We start from the raw sequence: 22,973 nt of genomic DNA on the forward strand, positions 1-22,973 counted from the left end.
ATAAAGGAGCTACCATAAGTGACCTTATCTTTTGCACTAAAAGACCAACACAATGAAGGAAAGCCCTTTGCTCTCTGCTCCGGATCACTGCATCCACTAAAACCCCCACGGTCTCAGACTCTCTGTAACTTCCTCTATCGTTTGCAGAGCAGAGGCAACCATCTACCTTTATAATAATGGGATTATCCTCATCCAAAAATCTTACCGCAACCTAGAATTACTTGATTAAGTTTTCCTCTCAAACTCTCTGTGATGAAGTAGGTTTCCTCCCTGACCCAAGCTCATCCTAGCCCTTTAGTCATCCCACGGGTACCTCGTTCTGTACCCTCCCCCTCTCCCCACTACTTGTATTGCTCCAGCCCTTTCCCCTCCTCCTTATCCACCTTCATCAGATTACCCAACAGCATTCATTCACCATTACCCTTGCAGCTTGTTTCAACTGGCATTTTTCATCATGATAGCCTGAGCCTTCATCACACCCCTAGAGCAGCGACCACTGACTCGATACTAACACCTTCACCTCATCTCTACCCCTGACCTCTGAACATTCCCCCGCTGTCAGCCCTGATGCATCTGTGACACCCTTTCTGGACCAAACCATGACACTTGCTATCTCGGAACCCCCTAACATGATCAATAACATGGTGCCTATCTACTTAACAATCAGTGTATAAGTCCCACACCCCCACTCCTCAATCATGACTCCAACTCTATTCCCCCTCCCCTGGTTCTCCCAACTCAGCTTCTCCCTAACACCATAAACCGGAGCAGTCTCACGTGGCCTCCTGGCCCATATCACGACCTCCTGTTCCCACATTACTAATGACGCCAAACTCCCTGAGATCTCTCAAGAGCTTCATTAACTTACGGCCAAGGTTTAAAGCCTAATATCCCTCACCTCTGAGCTAGCTAATTGTTGTTGTCCCACCAGGCCGATGGGTAAGAATAGACACTCCCTTTAGCAATCCAATAGCAATCCCAGAGCAGGTAACAATTCCAACTTCAAGCAAATTCCCATCACTCAGGCTGCCTCCACTATCGCCATACCCCACCTGAATTGGACGCTACTCAATTGCAGATCGGCATCTAAACACGCGGTGGATATGGCTGACCTTTTCCTTACTCATGATCTTGACCTGATAGTCCTGACTGAAACTTGGCTAAATTACTGCTTCATAACAACACTCTACATTCTAGTACCACCCAGCTACAACATCATCAGATTAGATATACCAAACAGACATGGCAGAGGTAAACCCTGTACTCACTGCAATAATCTCTCTGTGAAGCAAGCACAAAATGTTACTCTCATCCCGAGTGAATATCTAGGCATCGATATCCTGAGTACAAATAGGCCTCGATACAAACTGCATGCGTTTTGCCACCCTCCAGGAGATAACCTCCCATCCATTGAACAAATTATGGAAATCATCACAACCAACTCCGGTGTATACTGCGCCCAAATCTTCCTTGGTGACTTCAACATCTACTGGAATGACCCAAATGACCAATCGGTGATTAGCCTAAAAACCTTCCTAGCTGACTTAAACTTGATCAAAATATGCGAAAGTCCTCCCAATAACCTGGGAGCGACCTTGGATCTAATTATCTCTAATGCTCATTCCATTGAACTTGAATCTATCATTCCAAGTGATTGGACAGACCACCACTGCATCACTTTGCTCACCACTGAATCACTGTCCTAAAAAAAGGTTCAAATAAAAAAAAAACAGACACTGGAAAAGGAACCCTCGAAACATCAACCTGAATGAACTGACATCTATAAGCAATTACATCCTAACCCCTCCTGAGGACATGTCAGATGTCCAGGACCTTACTGATCATTACACTAATTCAATGACAAACATTCTAGATTCTATGGCACCCCTCCAACTAAACAGAGTATCCACCAAAGACTCCGAGCCTTGCTACAATGGTAGTCTAAACGCTGAAAGATGCAATCTAAGATTGAGAGAAGGGTCCTGGAGATTCTCCTCCTCGCTCGAACATCTCCAGCACCTGAAATCTCTAAGAATCATTTACAACAAACACATACATAGCTCAAAAGCAAACGTCTTTAGGAAACAGCTACACAATGCTAGGACTCGACCTAAAAAACAGTTTGAACTTGTTAAATGGCATACTAACAGGAAACCCAACCTGCTTTCCGGGTCTAATCTGCAGCCTAACCGCTAAGAACCTGCCGCCTTCTTCCTGGGACAGACGAAAACATTGAAAGTGACTTAAAGACTGCATTGGATCTCCCCCCGACGCCTTCACATATCAGCCCCCACCCACCCATGTGGCCTGAGCGTCCTGCACACACCCCCAAAAATATTGCTGTGTGGAGTTCATTCAAATCCTTTGAAGAAATTACCATACTAAAAATCCTGTCAACACTTAAACCTTCAAACCACTTCAGCGATCCGCTTCCTTCAAACTCTTCAGTGAGATTAAAACCCCTCTTCTCCCACTCTGGATCAAAATAGTAAATTATTCATTAATTCAAGGCAGTATACCAGACTGCCTCAAGTCGAGACAGATAACCTTCATTCTTGAAAAACCCACGGCAGACCACACTGATCAACATACCTTCCGCCCTGTCTCTAGCATCCCGACTCTTTCAAAGCTCCTCCCTCAACTCAGCTGCAAGGCTTATTACTGGGTTTAAATGTAATAACCACATCACACCTTATTTGAAATCACTAAACTGGCTCCCTTACGAGGCAAGAATTACATTTTCAATTGCCTGCATGACACACAAAGTCACACACTCCAACACCCATTGTACATTGCACAAACACGTTGTCTTTACTGTTGAAACTGCAGAAATTCAAGAAGAAAACGTACAATTGAGCCTTCTCTGGAATTGCCCAGAGAATCTGGAATTCACTACCATCTGAAATCCGAATTAACTTGTCACCTGCATCTTTAAACAAGCATTTGCAATGCAATAGGCTTCGCATCTGCAAGAGTTTGAGCTATTGGCATTGTAAATGAAAATGCCTTTAATTTGTTTTTTGTAAATCTGCAAGCGGTGCGTAAACACGCACTTTGTTCTTATAGGCCTTGCTTACGAGAAGCAAGACTGGCAGTTAAGATGCGCAGTTACTGCCAGCCTTGCTTCTTGTAAGCAACAACTATAAGTACAAAGTGTGTGTCTACGCACCACATGCGGATTTTCAAAACACATAAATATAAGGCATTGTAACTTACAATACCAATCGCTCAAACTCTTGCAAATGCAAGATCTATTGCATTGCAAATGCTTGCTTGCTAGATGCTCCTGTATGATATTTTTTACCAGATGAGGTAATGTAAAAATATTTCTAAAGCTGCCTTTTCTTTTGCATGATCAATTGAATCCTACAGAAAGTTCACAGCACAGAAGTCGTTGGTTGCAAGTTCACCCGCCCTGGAGGACTGGAACACAATGTTCACTTGCGCAGAAGGTTTTACACGAGTGGGGAAAATCAGCCTAACTGGACGGAGAAAGAGAGGAAGCCTGAATACTCGGATAAAGAGAAACTGCTTGAACGCATGGAGTTTGCGTTTGAAGAAAAGGAGATTACTGTAGAGTCAGAAGCTCTGTTCACTGATGAAACAAAGGAGCTGATCTCACAGCGGATGCTGATAACGGGAGATGCTGGAATTGGAAAAAGCTGCTTCTCGAAAGGGCTTCTGAAACAATGGGCATCTGGGCAAAGGAATCTTTGTTACGAATGTATCATATACATGACATTCAATGAGTTAAATACCATGAAGGGTCCTCTAAGTGTGAGAAGCCTCTTAGAAAGCAAGTACCCAGGGTTGTCTGCAGTGCTCACTGGGCTGCTCAACACGGACAAAGGGCTCATCATTCTGGACGGCCTGGGTGAGTTTAACCAAGAACTGACGGATAGCTCACCACCCGATGCCATGTGTGATATTGACACGCGCCTCGATATAAGCACCCTGATATCAAAAGTCACATCCAGGGAGCTTCTCCCAGACACACATGTTTAATCACTTCTCGGATGAGTTCTGTGTGTAGAATGGGAGAAAGTTTCACCTCTACATTTATACTGGAAGCTTTCACTGAGGATCAGGTTCAGGAATACTGTCAGAAATTCCTGTCTGGTGATGGCAGATCAAAACCGGTTTCTGAATTTATCAGCAACTATAAATTGTGCAGTTTGCTGTAAGTTCCGCTGCTAAGCAGCGCCCTGTGTCACATATACAAGAAAGGGCCTTGTCCTCAGTCTGAGGGAGCTCTGGCCACACGCAGCAGAATGTTGTACTCTCTTCTGCAGGTCAGTCTGAAGGCCGCCTTAGAGGAGACAGGACACACTGATCACAAGTGCTGCGTGTCATTACTGAATGATGCATCCGATGTACCAGAATGCATTCAGAATTCTGTCCATCATCTGCGCGAAAAGTCTTACAATATTCTTATTTATGGAGTGCAGGAAATAAATCAAAAAAGACATTACAATAAACTGTTCACACACAGATTGCCTCTTTAAGCATCTTGCAGAGTTCTACTTTACGGTAGACAAGGGTGGAGAGAAGTTTGAATATCGACACGCCAGCATAAGGGATATGTTTGCTGCCTTGTACTGTGTGTGGGAGATCTGGGAAGAGGAGGAGCTTGAGACCACCCTTAACGCCTGGGTTTTCAGAGACATTTCATCAGTGGCGGTCCGTCCATTGGGGGCGTTGCCCCCCCGCCCGCGCCCCGTGCCCGCAGCTTCCTCGGCGTCTCTGAACTTAAATAAACTCTCAGTTTACTTACGTTCAGAGACGGTCGCTGAGGGAGAACTGTCAGTCAGTATGACGTTGGACCGCCCACCCCCTTCAGAGTCTGAAGGGGGTGGGCGGTCTGGCGTCATGTTGACTGACAGGCAGCCAGCAGCACACAAGTGCGCATGAGTGGGCACGGAGGGCGATTTTTGCACCGTGCCCAGTCATGCGCACTAGTGTTTACAAAGGCTGGCGCATGCCCATTAGGAGAGCAAGGGTTGAGCCAAGGCTCAAACCTCGGTCTCCTAATGGGTAGGCGGGCGGAGCGTAAGCCTGCTCTAAGCCAATCCTGGTGCTGCTCCAGCACCAGAATTGGCTGAGAGGGAGGGTCTTGCAATGCCAGCACTGATAGGCTGTTAAAGTGAGTAGGCGCCAGAAGTAACGGACCCGAGGCGGCACGGACGGTGGACCCGGACCTGCTCAGGACAGGTAGGATTTAATTAAAAAAACCGTCCCCACCCCCGCGCGACCCCCCCCATTTATACCTCCTCCTGCTGCTGTTCATCTGTATCATAGATATGGGCGTATTTTGATCTTTCACCGAATTAAGTTGACGGCGTCAACTTGACGGTGTTGTTGGTACCATGTTTCGGAATTGAGCGTTTAGTGTTTATGCAGCTGGATATGATGTTCCATATCACTGTTGAGAATGAGTTTTTGCTGTAGCACTAATGGCATCACCAAACTCTTATGCTATGTTTGTTTTGCACTATTTGTGCTGCAGTCTGTTTTGCATTCTCTGTCTCGGCTTGCAGTTCACCTAGAAGCCTATTTCTCCTTTGCAATGGGGGTGGCGTTATATCGGATTTGCATCCTATTTCTGCAACATTATTCAGATTTTGTTGTTTGTTGTTGGGCAGCACTAAATTACCGAAGCTATTTCGGTTGCATTATTCGACCCTACTTTATGTAATGAGACATTCGTTATTGATGCTCAGCTCACGGAAAAAGTTGCACATTGAATTGTATCTGAAACTGAGTATAAAATATTGGGTTATCGGGAGCTAATTCGATGTGGGATGCTCACGTGCGTGGCTTCCGTATTGTGAAATGTAAAATAAAATGCAGAGGCCGACTGCGCAGTGCCCCCCAGAGAGCGCGATGCTAATGCTTCACTACCCTCATAGTCTACTCTGGGCGACGATAGTATCAAATACAGAGCCGTTATCAGGGGAATCAATCAGAAATGGTTGTCCTCAGAAGACTTTCAGCAGATACAAACACTTATAATGAATCTGGAAACTTGGGGCCTTTTAGGCGGGAGTTGATTAATTATCATGTCAGAGTTTTCTTCTTAGGCTAACAACATTTGTTTTTGTGCCATTTATCACTCCCTCAATGGACTTGTTGCAGCTATTGAAGAACCGAGTTGCTTCGTGTAAACAGACTTTGAGACCTCTCGTGCACAAACAGTTTGTGTGTGGTGTGACAAACAACAGTCAGTTTCTCACAGCTGCACCACACTAGCCCATAATTTGGCGCGCGCCATCTTGTCTGCTTAGAATCGCATTCTGAACTTTCTGACCCTGGTGTATGGTGTGATATAAGTTGCCGGAGGTGACTGCAGATCACGGAGAGTGCCAGGGTGTCTAATTTAAACAAAGGACGTAGTTATAGGCGATTAAATCAATGTGGTCATTAATTACTGCAGACACCACCACATTGTGATTCGGCTAGCATCAAACCAAACATATTTGTTATTTGTACATGAGTGAGGGCAGATGAATGTACGGCACTTTCGAGGAATTTTGGGCTCATGCTGAAACCTTATTTTATTACTCAGCACCCATTGGCCAGTTTACATACTCTTTATTGACTGTCAATTATGTAATGTATGTCTTTACGCTTCTACCCAAGATTAGAGTCGGAACGAGTTTTGGAAAAATGTCCCAGCCGTTGTTTACTTTCATGCAACGCTTTTTTGACTATAGCTTTGGCTGTTTCCTGATCTGTTCCGTAAGACCGATGTGGCACACTCTGCAAATGAAATGCATTTTTAGTCTCATTCCTTTGATGTATGGCAGCATTAATAAGTTAACCGTGAGGATGAATTCATAACCCCTGGGACACCTGCTGGGGGGAAAGAATGCATGTATTTTAACGAGCGCTAAAAATAGGCGAAGTTGCAGCCTCCTGCAAGTCCCCAGTGCCATGGCTCTGTGTTTCTATGGAAATGTTTCACATATATGCATGTGAGTAGGTCTAATGAGTGTTGTGTTTCCTGCACGGGTGCAGACATGGGACAATTAGCCATGGTGTGTACAGCTCAAGGCAGCTCGCTGCAGCTGGGAAGCAACCAGGCAGAAGGGATGGGCCACTGTGTTCCCCCGTCAAATCGGGTATTGAAGAGTATCTCAAACAGAAATACAGTGCAGTTATGTGATTTCAGAATATAGCAATCATTGGGGATTGATGGCAAAACTAACTGGTGACCAAAGTGCAATACAAAAGCTCTGTAGCATGATTTAACACTTAACGGCATTTAGAAAATTACTGCAAAATGCACCATTTCTCCACTCTTTTTTTCAAATTTTTCTCGGGGTAAGAGCCTCCCCATAACCCTCGTGGGTTGTTCGGGCTCGCTCGCTAAAGTGCAGTATGACAATAATTTTACGCCTCACCACTTTCAAATGTCACCAGCCGCCACTGCATTTCATATTCTTCACGGCCACCTCTTCTTGAAACAAGTTGTCGCCGTGAGAGTCGTGCGTTCTGCTTAAACGCCGCGAACACGGACAGGAGATGTGCGTGTGCATGCACATCGCCTGTTCGGGCGCGTGCCATGTCCTGTCTCCCTTCGCTAGCAAAAGCTAGCAAAACCGACGACTATAGGTCTCGCCAAGGCGAGCAACACATGCGCTGCATCGCTAGGCGAGACATAAAAAATTAGAGAAAGTGCTACTGATGAACAAATTCTTGCTTTAGCTCTCTTGATACTGTTGTTGCGATGGTTATTATTGTTTATTATTGCCTGTCTTACCTGTGTCTCTGCGGGCGGCTCCTCCAGTGGAGGGAAGGAGCGTCACCCCACTTAAACGCCCCCAGAAAAGCCCCAGAGACAAAAAATACCATGATAATGAAGATAATTAATTACCATATAATTTTTCATCAACCTGGCCTGACTCAGGAAGGGGCAGTGCCTGGTGAGTGGCAGCAGTGGTGGGCTTCCTGTGCACCAGTTTATTGTGCGCATGTCCCTTTGGCCGGCCGTCTTCCGACGGGCAGCCTGAAGTGAGCACTATAAACCTCTCAACTCAGCCTTGTAGACAGATGGATTGAGAGCCTGCACATGCCTTTACTGGAGTCGGGAGCGCCGAGAGACGCTGCTCCCTCCAATCCTGGAGCTTCTCTCATGCTGAAAGCAGTGCCTGGATTGGTTAGCTGGGGCCCTGGATGTGATGTTGGAAAAGAAGAGGACCGGTGTGAGGAGGACCTGCCTGCGCAAGCAGTTGTTTTTTTCAAAAATGTATTTAACGTATTAATGCTTTGTATTTATTTTATGCCCCACCCATTTGCCCGCCCCTCCAATCAGTGAACTTGCCAGCCACCACCGGTTTCTCTCACCCTAATTGTTTTTTTGTTTTTATTTATTGACTCACAATATCAGATTGTATCATCATTCTTTAACCATATAATCATGAAAAGCCCTCCAAATATAAATACCCATCTTTCGCTTCCTTGAGCCTTTAGCAGAAAATAGACTAAATTATAAATTATAAATATTATACATTCTGGCTCGCCATACTTCAAAAACAGGGGCCTCAGATTGCAACCAAGAAGCAGCAGTATTCAAACGGGCAACAGCCATGGCCAAAAACAATAAATAACGGTGTTTATACATTGGTTTCCCGAGCTCTAAATCGGGCCCAGTACCTAATAACATCATAGCCACGGTGATTTTAACAGGCATCCCAACAATTAGTGACAAAAACATTTCAATATTACTGATATAAAAAGATAACTTACAGCAGGCATAAAAAACATGTAAACAATCAGCATTATCACTCCCACAGCGAAAACACTTGCCATCTTGCCTCCCACACTATTTCAGCATCTTTGCAGGCGTATAATATAAATTTAAGGCAGTTTTATAAAATTTAGCTTTCAGATTCGAAGACAGAAATGTTTCTTTAGCCATTATAATAGCCTTCTCTAAAAACACCTCATGTTCACCCAAAACATGTAAGATTATGTTTCTCCAAGTCATCGGGCTTAGAAGATAGCAGGATTTTAAACAGAACCCCTATTCTCTCCTGGCGCCTGATTGAGTCAATAAGTTTATGCTGCACCGGTGCCAGGTTTTACCTACTTAAAAAATCCCGGATTTGAAGAAACTTATAACACTGCGTCCTAGGTACACCGTATTGCCTGGAAAAATCTGAAAATGAACAAAAAAAACCTCCCTCTCATAAAAATCACCAATTTGCAAGATGCCCTTACTTCTCCAATTACTAACCGCATAATCCAAATAATAGGGGGGAGCAGGGGCAACCCTGTTGAGTTTCTCTAGTTATTTTCACAGGTTTTGACACTCTTCCCCCTACGCATATCCTAGCTACTGGTGACCTATATAATACCTAAAGCGCCTGGATAAACCCTTGCCCGAATCCCGCCCGATCCATGATATTCCATAAGAAGTTCCACGCCACGCGATCGAACGCTTTCTCAGCGTCTAACAATATTAACCCCAGATCCCTCCCCTCAGCCTGCGCAATATCAAACAATGTCACAACTTTATTAACATGGGCCACTGTTCCTGGCGAGGGGATAAAACCGTGTTGACGGAGAGATACTAAGGGAGATATAGCATTTGTCAGTCGGTTCGCCAATATTTTAGCGTATATTTTCCCGTCACTATTAACCAAGGAGATCGGGCGGTAAGACCCCGGGTTCTGAGGTGGTTTCCCCATTAAAAAAAAAAAACACAATAGTGGCTTCATCCCATGTTTTAGGTGCATGGCCGTTTTGAGCAGCACATACCATCTCTAACATCTCCTCCTTTAGATCTTGAAAAAATACACTATACAGCTCCCCAGGGAGCTTGTCCGGGCCGGCAGCTTTCCCAACTGCTAAACCATTAACAGCCATCTCTAGTTCATCCATAGTAATTCCATTGCCTAATACCTCCACCTCTTCCTGATCTAGCTGCACAGATTCACCCATTAATGACATATTATTCACATTAACCGATGGTTGCTGAGTATACAAATCAGTATAAAACGGATGGAAGATTGCAAGAATCACCCGAGGTTCAGTCACGATTGATCCTGAAGTATCCTGAAGACTAGTAATTCTCTGGGACGACTCTTTCATCCATATTCGTAGCGCTAAACATCGACCTACCGCCTCACCATACTCATGGCATTACCTTTTATAAATAAAGTATTTCCTGGCATTCTCCTTATTCCAGAGAGTATTGATATTAGCCTGACATCGTGCTGTATCAGATTCCAGCCCCTCAATATCCTTACGCTCTGCGATTCCCTGTGTCAACCTTTCCTCAGCTAATGTCAACTGTACATATAATTCCTGTAATTCCACTTTAGCCATTTTTTGATAATGCATGCCAAAGCTCGTTACTTCCCCTCTAAGAGAAGCCTTAAAGGCATCCCACAGCACTGGAACCGGAACTGAGTGTTTGTTATTCTCAAAAAGCTCCTTGATCCATTTCCGCATATGTTCATTAAACCCGCTGTCAAGGAGCAATTTCCTATCGAATGTAAAGGTTCTTGGCACAAATTCGATTGAAAATGCTGAAATATCCAGTGCTATAGGAGCATGATCGGAGGTAATCCTAGGGTATATATGCACCTGTGCCCCAGGAAGCAACCCAGTTGATATAAAAAAAATCGTCCAGGCGGACCAATTTCTGATGAGGGAAGGAATAAAACGTGTACCCAGGTGCTGATGTTTGAAGATTGTCCCATGCATCTACCAACCTCATGATATTTCAACAGGTTAAATAGTGCCTGAAACACTCTAGGTTTCCGTCCAGTATATCCTTGCCTTCCCTTTTGTAATTCTGTATTGACCAGATTAATATTAAAGTCTCCGCAGGGCACTAGAGGCGCCGGCCATAATGCAAGTTCAATATTTAATTCTTCTAAAAGGAGCGGTTCATCAAAGTTAGACCCATACACATTACAAACTGTAAACTTAGATCCACCAAGGACACATTCCACAATTGCCCATCTCCCTAGTTTATCCACCAAAACATGACCAGTACTTTAAATGGATTGTTACTGCATTGTGTCCGAAGAGCCTGTAGTAGCATGTGCGCTAATCCCTCAGCAGCTTCTCTTCTATGACCAGGTAGAGCACGTACAGACCGGAAACATACAGTAATAATTATAGCCCAGGAGTATTTTGAGATAAAGAACTGAGTAGTAGGACACTGGCTTCCAATAACACAGCACTGAACACCATTTCAGACAATCTTTAATGTTTGTTTGAAGAATAAGGCAATGGGTAAATGTGTGTTAAATGCAGACCATTAACCTTTCTCCAGCTGCAATCAAATATTTATGAGATAATGACATGGAAACATACCTCCATTCTGCACATCCTGGAACTAGACTGTTGGAAAGCGATAGATGGGAAATGAGACAGGTTTGCAGGTGAGCAAAACACTGAAACATTACCTGAAAGAGCAAATTCAAAAAAGAGGGTTAGGAGAAGATAGATGGATATTAGAAATGGCAATAGGGACAAACAGGAGAAGGAGATAAACTCAACATTCTGTGAATTTTTACAGAGCAAAAAAAGTAACCATTTTTTAAAATGTTGTAAAAAACTGAAAAATAAAAACACAATTTAGAACTCATAGCAACTGAAAACAGAGAAGCCGCTGCACCTTGTTTTCAATGTGCATTATCAGAGAAGAGGACTAATTATGAGATCTAGTGTGCCATGACGGTGCACCAGGTGCAGTTTTCTGTACTCATGCATTCCAATGGGCTCTGGGAAGTACAGTCTTTTTGTAACTGCGTTTAACGTGGATGCTGAGGGGTGTGGCCAAGATGGCGACGGGAGCAGATGTGCATCAAGCTGCTCCGTCGCAACCCACCACAAGATGCTGAACTTTCGAGAGGCACAGGAGCGATTCGCTCCAGCAACGGCCCTATGACTATCGTTGGGGACCCTGAGATCCTGCTCAAAGCGTTTCGAGGCCGCCTGAGCTGAAGCATATGGATCGGGCAGCGGGGCCTGGCTGGAAGGTGCCTCTGCTGGGACCCGGGATTCGGGCGTCTGAGACTGCCTTCACTGGAGGCACCATGATCTGAATTACAGGACCATGGGCTCCACAACACAGCCGCTCCTGCAGCAAAAGCACCGCAAACCCCCGGCACGGAGGGGAACAGCTACGGCGAGGGGTGGGCCGACATTGTCAATGGCCTACCAGATATGGCCTCGGGTGAGGCCCACCAAAATACCGGAATAGGCCCAGGCCCCGGCCCTGCAGCACTGTCGAATCCATCCCCACCACTTCCATATTGTTAGACAGTGCCCCTCGCCGAGGGAGGGGGGGGGACACTCGGACAATACCCGATGTGAGAAACAACTGCGCAATCGTGAGAGAAACCAACTAATTCCCTTATCCCCTGCAGATTATATGTGGACAAAGCAGCCGTGGAGCAAGCTGGAGGCCCACAGAGGGAGACACACCACCAGTCCCACATAACCAGCGCCAGATAACAAGAACACCACCCCCCATATCTACACTGGGACTCCAATACTGGAGGCAGCTACCTGAAAATAGCTCATGAACTGCGTCAGCATGGGCATGCAAAGGCCTGAGCCACCGCATGCTGGACTGTATGTACCCTCACCAATTTTATTAATTGGTAAAGGTGACCAGAAGAAACATATATGCCAGCATCCCTCCTAAGCACAAGTCCTCACGACAAATAGGGACGCCAAATACCCAACACCCCAGGATACTCGAAGAGTCACCGCCGAGGAGGGCTGCGAGGAGGCCTGAACCGGGCGGCAAAAGGTCCCCAACACTCTGCACAACGATTACAGTGTGTAGGATGTGCCATCTCCACATTCTGGAAGAGTTAGAATCAGCCAGCTCATCCGGCCGGACACCACAGGGGAGGACATTTTAAATAGGCGACCACGCCAAGACAACCGGTATGTTAGCCCAAGCACACACCACTGCGACCACTGGCCTCCATATACACAAAATAAACCGCTCTACCCTCCGCCAATATGGGCAGAAATAAATTGGAGAGACCACAGGCGCAAACAGGGAGCATGTCCGACCTCGCAGAAAGGTCATCGGACACAGCCCAAACAGCAGGACACATGCAGGAAGCGCCACTTGATTACACACACCGCTTTGAATAACTTATGGTAGCCATCCTGGACATCAAATCTACCATAGGATCCAAAATTGACTCACTCTGCATAGAGATGGACCTCCTGTGTGAAGATCACAAGCGCCTAAAAGACAGGATGGAGAACTCCGAGTTAACCCTAGGCGCCCTGAGGCCCCCGGTAAAGGAGACGGAAGAACAACTCAGGATCCTACAAAAAGAAGTTGAATATCTACTGGATCGAGTGGAAGACCAGGAAGGTAGTTCTCGGAGGATAACATTCGCATAGTGGGTCTACCGGAACGTGCGGACGCACAAAGCATGGAACTATACCTGGAGACATGGTTTGCCGACACGATCCTGCAAGGCATGTAATCCAAGTTCTTCTCAGTGGAAAGGGCTCATAGAGTACCCGTTGGTCCCCCCCGCCCGGAAGCTCTGCCGAGACCTTGGGTGGCATGACTCTTCAACTACAGTGACAGGGACCACATACTGCAGGTACCATGGACAACAGAAAATGTCACGATCCACAAAAACCCGGACTATACCTTAGCAGTACAACAACGCAGGTCCTCCTTCCTCGCAGTAAAGAAGATCCTGAGAGAATATAACATGAATTATGCTCTGCAATTTCCAGCCACCTTAAGAATTCAGCACGTTGGTAAAACTAACTTCTGCACCCCCCCGGAGGCCGCATAGGACTGGATATAACAAAACGACCTGGCCACCAGCAGGGAATCAGTGTCTGCATCGCAACAATGGTGGCAAACGCAGAGACGAATGCAATGGCCCAAACGGAAACTGCAGGGACTTACCAAGGCCCAAGTAGCGAAGGAAAGAGCCCAGGCGGTGAGGAATGCCGAAAGACACGTAACGCCTCACTCTCTCTCATCATCCAGGTCCAAAGTCGAAAACCCGGCAGAAGACACCCCTTCTCTGACGGACTCCCAGCGGGCAGCGGTTGGGTATGGCGGCCCGGATGTCACACCCTTCATATGTCTGACGACCTGCTGCGACATGCTACATACAGGTTTGCTACATGATGCATACAGCCATTTGAGCGCCACCCAGGGTAGACACACCGTCCCTTGCCTGAAAGCTATCATATATATCACACCAGGGCCACTAACAATCTATACAGGCGGGCACACCAAGACTATCTTGCAGTCCTTGCCCTCCCACTCAAACTGTGTGACTGTTACAGAGCTATTATCTGAAGTTTTTCAATGTATTTCTCCCTGTATAGCTTATATTCATTCAAGCTAAAGTTTAATTGTGTTGCAGCTAAGTGCAGATGGCCGGCTGCTCGTTGGCGCTGAGGCCTGGGAGTGGGAATAGGGGAATATTAAAAGTTGCGACAATGCCCATTACTATGAACGGACACCATCACCCCTACATTAGGAAGGGCGCACACACTCACAGGTGGACGGTGGGCACAACATCGATGCACAGGGACACGGACACTTACTCCACACCAACCTTACGTAAATAGATGCACAGAACACCCCTATCACACGGGATAGGTATATATGGAATTAACGTGGGCTGGTGGGATGTACTAAGCGCCAACGGGTAAACCAATACCTACGGATGAGAGGGATTACTATCGCATCATCTGAACACACAAACACTCGCCTCCATGCGCAAGAGATGGAGAGGCACGATAGTGGGGGCCACATACTCCGGATACGCAAGAAGGGCCTTGATATGGGTGGCACACAGGACTCCAATGGAGGTACAACACACCTGCACTGACCCAAACGGACACTATGCGATACTAGAGGGTATACAGGACGGCCAGCCAATAGCACTGATCTCATTATATGCTCCTAATTTTGGCCAAGCCCAATTTCTGCAATCATTGACACCAGCCTTACTACCCCTCTGCACCAACATACTAGGGAGGGGACTTTAATTGCCTTCCGGACATTGCACTGGATCGCTCACGCCCACCAATACAGGGCACTCAGTCTATTAGCCTCTCCCAACACCTACAGGCATGGGCTACTATGTCACACCTACAGGATGCATAGCGTGACCTGCATCCTACCCATAGAGAGTACATCCACTATTCTGGGCTTTACGATATACACACGAGAATAGATCTGGTGTACTTCTCTCATGTGGCCCTCTCAGCAGTATCCCTTACTGAATACCTCCCCGCACATTATTGGATAACAACCCCCAGCAAACAAAGGCAGTCATGGGGTCCAATTAGATCCAGCATCCCGACCTGGCGCCTTCCCTTGGAAGCGCTAAAAGATGACCCACTGCCCGCCTCACTACCACACACTATCACTTCGTACTTTCTGGATAACGAGGATACAGCATCCAATGTCGGGTTAGAATGAGATGCATTCAAAGTGGTCATGCGAGGTCATATGATAAAAGTGGTATATGGGGCCCATATGATACTTACCAGGGAATTAGAAGGCCTAGAGGATGAGATGTGGCGACACAAACGCCAGCTACCCACTAACCCACAGACCGCGCCTAAGCTAGCTCAAATCCAACTGTCACACAAGGAGACGCTAGAAAGACTATTTGCCTTAGACTACAAAAGATATCTAGCCAAGAAATATGCGGACAGGGACAAGGGGGGTTGGACACTAGCCTGTTTACTAAAGACAGACTCATCTCACACACCTATCACCACCACACATAACTTGGAGGGACATTTGGTTAACACATAGACCAAGCTCAATCTAGCTTTTCGGCAGTATTACGCATCCCTACACAGCGCCCCCTCGACTCACGATGGGACAGAGCTACCGACCTTTTCAGAACAAATAGCACTCCCTCAGATTCCACTCAGCCATTACAAAATTGTAGAATTTCCCATTTCGGAATCGGAGATAACAGAGGCTATACAGCAATTGGCAAGGGGGAAAACTCCGGGGGCAGACGGCTGGCTCCTAGGATTATATGCCTCATTTGGTACACAACTGGTTCCACGCCTCCACTGAGATGACATGGATGCTTACGATCGGGCACGCTACCGGCCTCATTACGAGAGGCCATACTGGTGGTGCTTCCAAAGCAGGGGATTGACCCATTGCAAATGGGATCCTACCACCCCCCACCTCTTTTAAGCACAGATTATAAGATATTGGGCAGGGTTTTGGCTATTACACAGCTACTGGTGCATGTGAGAAGGTGGCTTGGTATATGCTGTCCACTATTTAAAGTGGGCACCCTGTACCAATCCACATGACCCTTATGATGTATGAGGTCAAAGATAACCTTATTGAAAGCTACCCTAGTGGAAGCTATGGAGAGAAGCCTTCAGGCCTAATTTTGAAGGAATGTAAAGCAGCTTGTTTTACCAGAATATCACCTCCTGAATTACTAAATGAAGAACCACAAAGTAGTTATATAAAATTATGTATCTATTAATATAACACTCTCTACCATCCTCTACATGAGGTTAGAACACAAAGCCCCCAATGCTGGATCAATAGAACAGTTATAAGTAGCACAATACACAGCAGGCTCCAGGGGGAGACCGAACCATATGCTAAAATGGTGGTATAACAAATACGACTTGACTAGACACAGTGCCTAGAGCACATAGAATAGCTGGGACCCCAAGGAACCACCCAAGGTGATGACACAGGAGACCCATGGAGGACAGGTGCAGTGAGAAAACACGACTGCGTGCGCCGTACAACTCTATGGGAAAGTCGTGGTTGCAAAGTTAAAGTTTAAGGACCCTTCTAGGAGGACTTTGAGCAAACCCTTTGGAACTTAAGAGTTTAAAGAGCCACCCCACCTGTGGGTACGTAGTATCAGAGTTACCTATCCCAGGGGAGCCGGGTGCATAGGTCTGAAGTGTCGTCAGAAACTCTCGTCGTTCTCTATGGAAGCTAGTGAAGAAGTACTGCTGCCATGAAGGTGAAAAGGGTCCAGTGGAATCAAAGCCTGGATTCTGGATGGAAGGAATCTGAAAGAAGAGGGGACAGAGTCTGGGTCACTTCAGAGTGACCAGGGGATCGGTAAACGAATGCCCACTGATGTAAGGTGCTTCAGGCGCGATGAAGGGATGCTTGACTCTGCAGCCACGAGGTCCCGGAGGCATTGATCTAAAGTCCTGTAGCCAGGTAAGCCATTTTATACCCACAGGAGCGTGTTGGACAGATTCATGGGACCCTCCTAGGGCTGGGGCAGGACAGAGGGGTGGCTGCACCCATGTCCTTTGTCCAGTTTTGCGCCAGAGCCGGAGCCAATGGCTCCCAGAACTGGTTTGAGCTGGACTATGCACAGGAACACCAAATGTGCCTCCAGTGCAGACTTTCAGGCACTTTCAGAGTGCACCCACCCAGCCCCAATGCACTAAACCCTGTCTGGGAGGTGGTCACACCTCCCTGTGACAGGATGCCTATTGTGTTACCTTTCTCTGCTCGAGCGTGGCTCAGCAGCAGGGGGGCAGAAATGTGTCTCTGGCTGGCAGCATCGATTTTGTGCTGTCCGGGTCAAGAAGGCTGGCACCGGGTAGACCGGTGACCCCACGAAGGTCACTTCAGAAGGGTGGAATCATACTTCCCACACCAGTTACTGGTGTGGAGGTATGATTCCAAGGTGTTTGATACCACACAGGATTTGTTTATATGCAGCCATTTTTGAGATAAAACTTACCGCGAGGTTATAATTTACCTCTACCTATATGACCGGCTGAGTCACAGACAACCCGGGAAATGGTCTCCGAAGGCTGCAGAGAGGCTCTGCTCATGCAGGGGCACCCTCTCACATAACATCCAGCACCTTGCCTTCAGGATTGATAAGGCCTGCTATAGGGGGTGACTTGTAAGTTTTAAATGTAGTGACCATTAGATATAGTGAACCTATATCTAAAGTAAGTGGTGCAAGCACCATCTTACACGGGCTGCAGTAGCAGACCTAGAGTTCCATTTTGCATGGCCTCTCATGGGTGGCATAATATACATGCTTCAGCCCATGAGAGGCCTCTGGGGTACCTATGCTATCTCACTAGAGTTGAAATGTGTACCCCACAGGAAAATACATGGATCCCTCCAGTTGGTGCATTTACACTGTTTGATGACTTGAATTAAATCCCGGATTCATAGCACTAAAGTTGGTTCAAGTATTGGTACCACTCAACAGCAAATGACACCTATAACTCTTAAAGAATCACATTCACATGGCACTTACATCTCATTTTTAGCTCACAACATACAATTCAACTTTTACAATTTATAAATGATGTTAATTCCATTTATTTTCCTGCTCTTCCATTTGAACTCTGGTTCCCACCCTTCAGACCTATTTCTTTCATATTTTGGATGATATCTATTATTTACTTTACCCCTGGTGTTTTTCTCTCTGTATCACTCTTACTTCTCTTCTCTTGCCTCTTCTTGCTTTTTCTGCTCACTCTTCTTGTTCTCCCCGTCCTGCTGAAGTGACAAGCAGAGCAGAATGACTTCAAGAGTCTCTTGGACCCTTCAAATCGGCTCCTATATCTTAGTACACTCCTCATAGATGCATGATGGGAGAGTGCAGCAACCCTTTGTAGCATTGTCACACACGTGATCCTGGGTGCTTCGGGAACTCACACATTTGGAGGTCGGGCTGAAGTCTCACTCAAACCTGGCTAATTCTTCTAAACTATGGGGAACAACTAGAACTTCACATTTGACGTTGATCAGACGTCTGCTGTGTGCCGAGTAGTACCCGACTATTCTGCACAGAGCAGACATTCTTTTCAGCCAGTGATCTTAAAGGTCTCTGTACAGAGAAGAGGAGTGGTTAGGAAGAGTGACTGACAGCCCCACCAACAACTGTTAAGACAGACACCCTGCAAAGAGACACACTGCAGACACGCCTCATACAAACACACACACACACCCTACGCAATTTAAATGTAAGTGTCCAGTATTTGTAAAGTGAGGGTGTCAAGGCGCTAGGGGCCGCCTGGAAGATTAAGCGAGCTATTGCTCAGAGTCACAACATGGTGCTGGGCTGATCTGACGCCGGGGATCGAACCGTGAGCCCCCGGGTTCCGGAGTCAGCTGCCCTGGCCGCTGCGCCACACCTCTTCCCAGGCTGCGCCTTGAGACCCTCACGGGTGAATATCGTGCTTTATAAACCCCTGATTGATTGCTTGACAACGCTACCCTGTGCACATGCACACACATCCAACCTACACACACCCCCTTACAGAGATACAATAAAAACACAGACACATACCTTCCACTGCTTGACAGGCCTCCTGCATGGCACACCCAAAGTCTGTGCACACACATAATCCATGCAGCAGGCTCACAACCTCTGTAATTACATATGAAGTGACCTCTTATCTGACCTTTCCAATTTCACATTGGTAATTACTCACAAATAGACATTTCCCATAGAACAGAATTACATTACAAAACCAGATTTCTTTTTGGTCATTTATTTAACAAAACATTTATATTTTTTAAATATTAGATATATATAATTTTTATGTATTTTCATAAACGTATTTACACATAGAAACTAATCCAAACAGACAAATAGATTAGGAAACAAAAAATTTTTTTTGACTCAGCTTCTTTCTAGATAGGTGTAATCCAGTAGAATTTATTGTATTTTTTATGTGGTTTGATTGATGGTATGTATGAGTAGAATGATAGGTGAGAATGAAAGGATGATGGTGTTGTCTATGGGGGTTTTTCAAAATTGATTTTGTCAAAACTGAGCTTTTCAAAATTGTCTCTCTAAACTAAGAAGCTGAGTCAAAAAAATGTTTTTGTTTCCTAATAATTCTGTTCTATGGGGAATGTCTATTTGTGAGTAATTACCAATGTGAAATTGGAAAGGTCAGATAAGAGGTCTCTTTATATGCATTTATTCCTTTCCCCACCTCTTAGGCCTAAAAATAACTGGGGGATACCTTTTTGCGCATATAGGTCACAACCTCTGTAAGCCAACCTACGGCACGGGAAACTATTGCAATGACTGAAGCTTTTGCCTAGTCGGAGAGATGGCCCAGGACAAAGGGAGAAAAGGGAAGCGGGGCAGCACGGGTAGATGTTCAACTGCCTGGGGGCATGCTTCGAACATAGGGGCAGGGGTGGCCGAGTCAATAAATTAACAGCGAGAGCAGAGCACAGGGTGTGTACAGATTCCTCACAGTGCAATAAGATGCAGTGCAGCATGCACAGATACCTCACAGTGCAGTAAACGGCAGTGCAGTGGCACAGACGTCTCACAGTATAGTAAGATGCAGTGGAATGCAGATTTATCATAGTGCAGTAGACAGCAATTCAGTTTACACAGATTCATCATAGTGCAGTAAGATGCAACGCAGTAGAACAGATTCCTCATAGTGCAGTAATGTGGGGTGCAGTGTACACAGATTCGTCAGTGCAGATGCTGTGCTGGGTGCACTGATTCCTTAGAATGCAGTAAGGTGAAGTGCAGTGTGTACAGACTCCTCACAGAGCACTAAGATGCAGCGCACACACCTCTCATAGTGCAGTAAGATGCAGTGCACAGATTTATCACAGCGCAGTAAGGTGCAGCGCACAGACCTCTCATAGTGCAGTCAGATGCAGTGCAGTGTGCACCGATTCCTCACAGCGCTGTAAGATGCAGTGCACATGCCCCTCACAGTGCAGCAAGATGGATCGCAGTGTGCACAGATTCTTCATAGTGCACTAAGAGGCAGTGCACACAGATTACTTACAGTGCAGTGAAATACAGTGCAGCCTGCACAGATCCCTCAGAGTGCAGAAAAATGCAGTGCAGCAGTGTGGATGGAAAGACCCCCAGGGCCCCCAGATAGAAGAGCCAAGCTCAGCCCGGCTCCTGCAGAGATTCCCTCCAGGATTATTCAGTCTATTTCTACAAACACAGCAGAAGGTGCTGACAATCTCCTACCTGAGCAGAGACCTGTGCAGACATGTCCAGGCTCCCTCCTTCCCCTGGGGCTGGAGGGTGGGGCAGATCTGGGGTCTGAGCGGGGGGTCTGTGAGGGTCTGAAGATGAGGGTCACAGACAGACAGGGGACCTTCCTCCTCTGCGGCAGACTGGATACAGAGAGGAAGTGATGTCAGCACCGCTGCTGGTGCTGTCTCTACCGCCGCTGACCCGGAAAAGGAAACCCTTCTCTCTTTAATTCAATGTGTTCTCAGTGGTTTCATCAGCAGGTGAGGATCACCATCTGGTGGCCGCTGACGGAACCACCGCTTCCAGTCTCCAGCAGTGAAAACATTTCACACAAACAAACAATGGTGCCTGTAAAGACCTGGGATTTCAGATGTCACAGACGTGAATGCTTTTAAGGGTCAGGCAGTACAAGTACAGGGCCTCACACTTGTTCGCTGCTGTAAAAAAGTATTTATAGCTTCACTCCAGATGAGCATCTTCTAAACACTGATGTAAAGGACTAAAGAGTATTTACAGAAAGGTGACAACTGGAAGCGACAGTCTGTATTTCAATGAATATATGAGCATATCGGTCAGTTTTAAACTGGGCAGTTTATTATTTTTTTTAATATACTTGATTTGCAGGTTTTTCAAATCCACAGCGTGGTACATAGGAAAGTAAACAGAGGAAAATACCATGGAGTTTTAAAATACCAGATCAAATAGAATGTGGCATAGGTCATGTGTCAAAGCGACAATTAAAGGAACAGCTTATTTATAATTTTCAAGGGTCTGTGGCTTATTCCTTATATTTGATACGTTTTATATCCTCGAACAAGACTGAAATTTAGGTTATAATTAGTTTTGAGTTTCTGATTTAACCTGTTCCGTGCTCGCGTCAGCCAACGGCCGTCGCGAGCACTACCTCGCAGGTGCTGCGCACGTCCGTTGGCCGACGCAGCCCCGCCCACTCATTAAACCTCCCGCACTGCGAGAGAATTAGCGCCGCGGTTAAGAGCACAGCTGTCTCCTAAATTATCAAGGTAGCGGCCTCTTCCAGGCTTTGTTGCTTTGCTTATAGTAACCACCTCCCTCTCTCAACAAAGATTCACTGACAAAAAATAAAAAATTTATCTTTGAAACAAATAATTCCTAAGATAGAGAGATCAAGTATGAACCAGAAGTTTCTCACACAGTTTGCATTGTATCATAAAAATGAGTGGGTGTTACTGGTCTGAAGGACAGGGTAGGGGCATTTCACTACTCTAAAATATTCTACTCCTTCACATAGGCCCCTATATCATAGTACGCTTGTCATCAATACACCATTGATTAATGAGTACGTCAAATCTTTGTAGCATTGTCATGCAAGCAGCCTCGGGTGCCTCGACAGACATTAGTTTGGACGTGCACACATCAGAGCCCTGAAGCATCACTCATCACGAGTGACACTAACACATTTGGGGGTCGTGCTGAAGTCTCACTCTAACCTGGCCCATTCTTCCAAACTATGGGGATTAACTAGAACTTCACACGTGACTATTCGGCACAGAGCAGACCCTCTGTCCCACATTTTGTTGGCAAAACATTTCTGATATTTCACCATGAGTACTGCACACAGTTTAGCAGAATGTTAAATTGAATGTCTATTTTAGTGAGAATTGGTTGTTAATTTTATCACTTTACATGTGTTCCGATCATGTCTATAAATTCAGTAATGTCTCTTCCTTTGGTATTGTCAAAGTCAAATGTTAAGTGACACCACTCCCTGTGTCTTTTTTAAATACCTTAAGTCTTTATTGATTTTTCATATACAATGAGCATATAACAGGTATGGAAGTTTATCGGTTCAGCAGAGTCCAAGATACTTCGTAAGCTAGAACTTGTGAGAAGACATTGATAACAGGAAAAACAATAAATAAAATAACCCCTCCAGATAGAGGTGATGTGGCCCAAAAGATCCCGCAGATTATCAGGGAAGGAGGACGAGGGGAAACATGG

At 45.9% G+C, this 22,973-nt stretch overlaps 1 protein-coding gene and 1 pseudogene across 2 annotated transcripts in view; one reads left to right on the top strand and one right to left on the bottom strand.

The window, feature by feature from the left end:
- Nucleotides 1–21,149, bottom strand: part of LOC146839008 (uncharacterized) — a 64,970-nt gene extending 43,821 nt beyond the window's left edge. The window contains exons 1-2 of one of the 2 annotated variants that reach the window (XR_014960761.1): nucleotides 20,985–21,122; nucleotides 11,332–11,423 (exon numbers count right to left, since the gene is read on the bottom strand). The gene's annotated coding sequence lies outside the window, so the exon portion shown is untranslated. Of the gene's footprint in view, nucleotides 1–11,331; nucleotides 11,424–20,984 lie in introns of both variants that reach the window. The other variant, XM_085603038.1, reaches the window with a different exon arrangement.
- LOC146839009 (NACHT, LRR and PYD domains-containing protein 1 homolog) lies at nucleotides 1,422–14,441 on the top strand (annotated as a pseudogene).
- Nucleotides 21,150–22,973: the final 1,824 nt, after the last annotated feature.

Source organism: Triturus cristatus, chromosome 4_2 (genome assembly GCF_964204655.1).
Source record: "Triturus cristatus chromosome 4_2, aTriCri1.1, whole genome shotgun sequence".
NCBI lineage: Eukaryota > Metazoa > Chordata > Amphibia > Caudata > Salamandridae > Triturus > Triturus cristatus.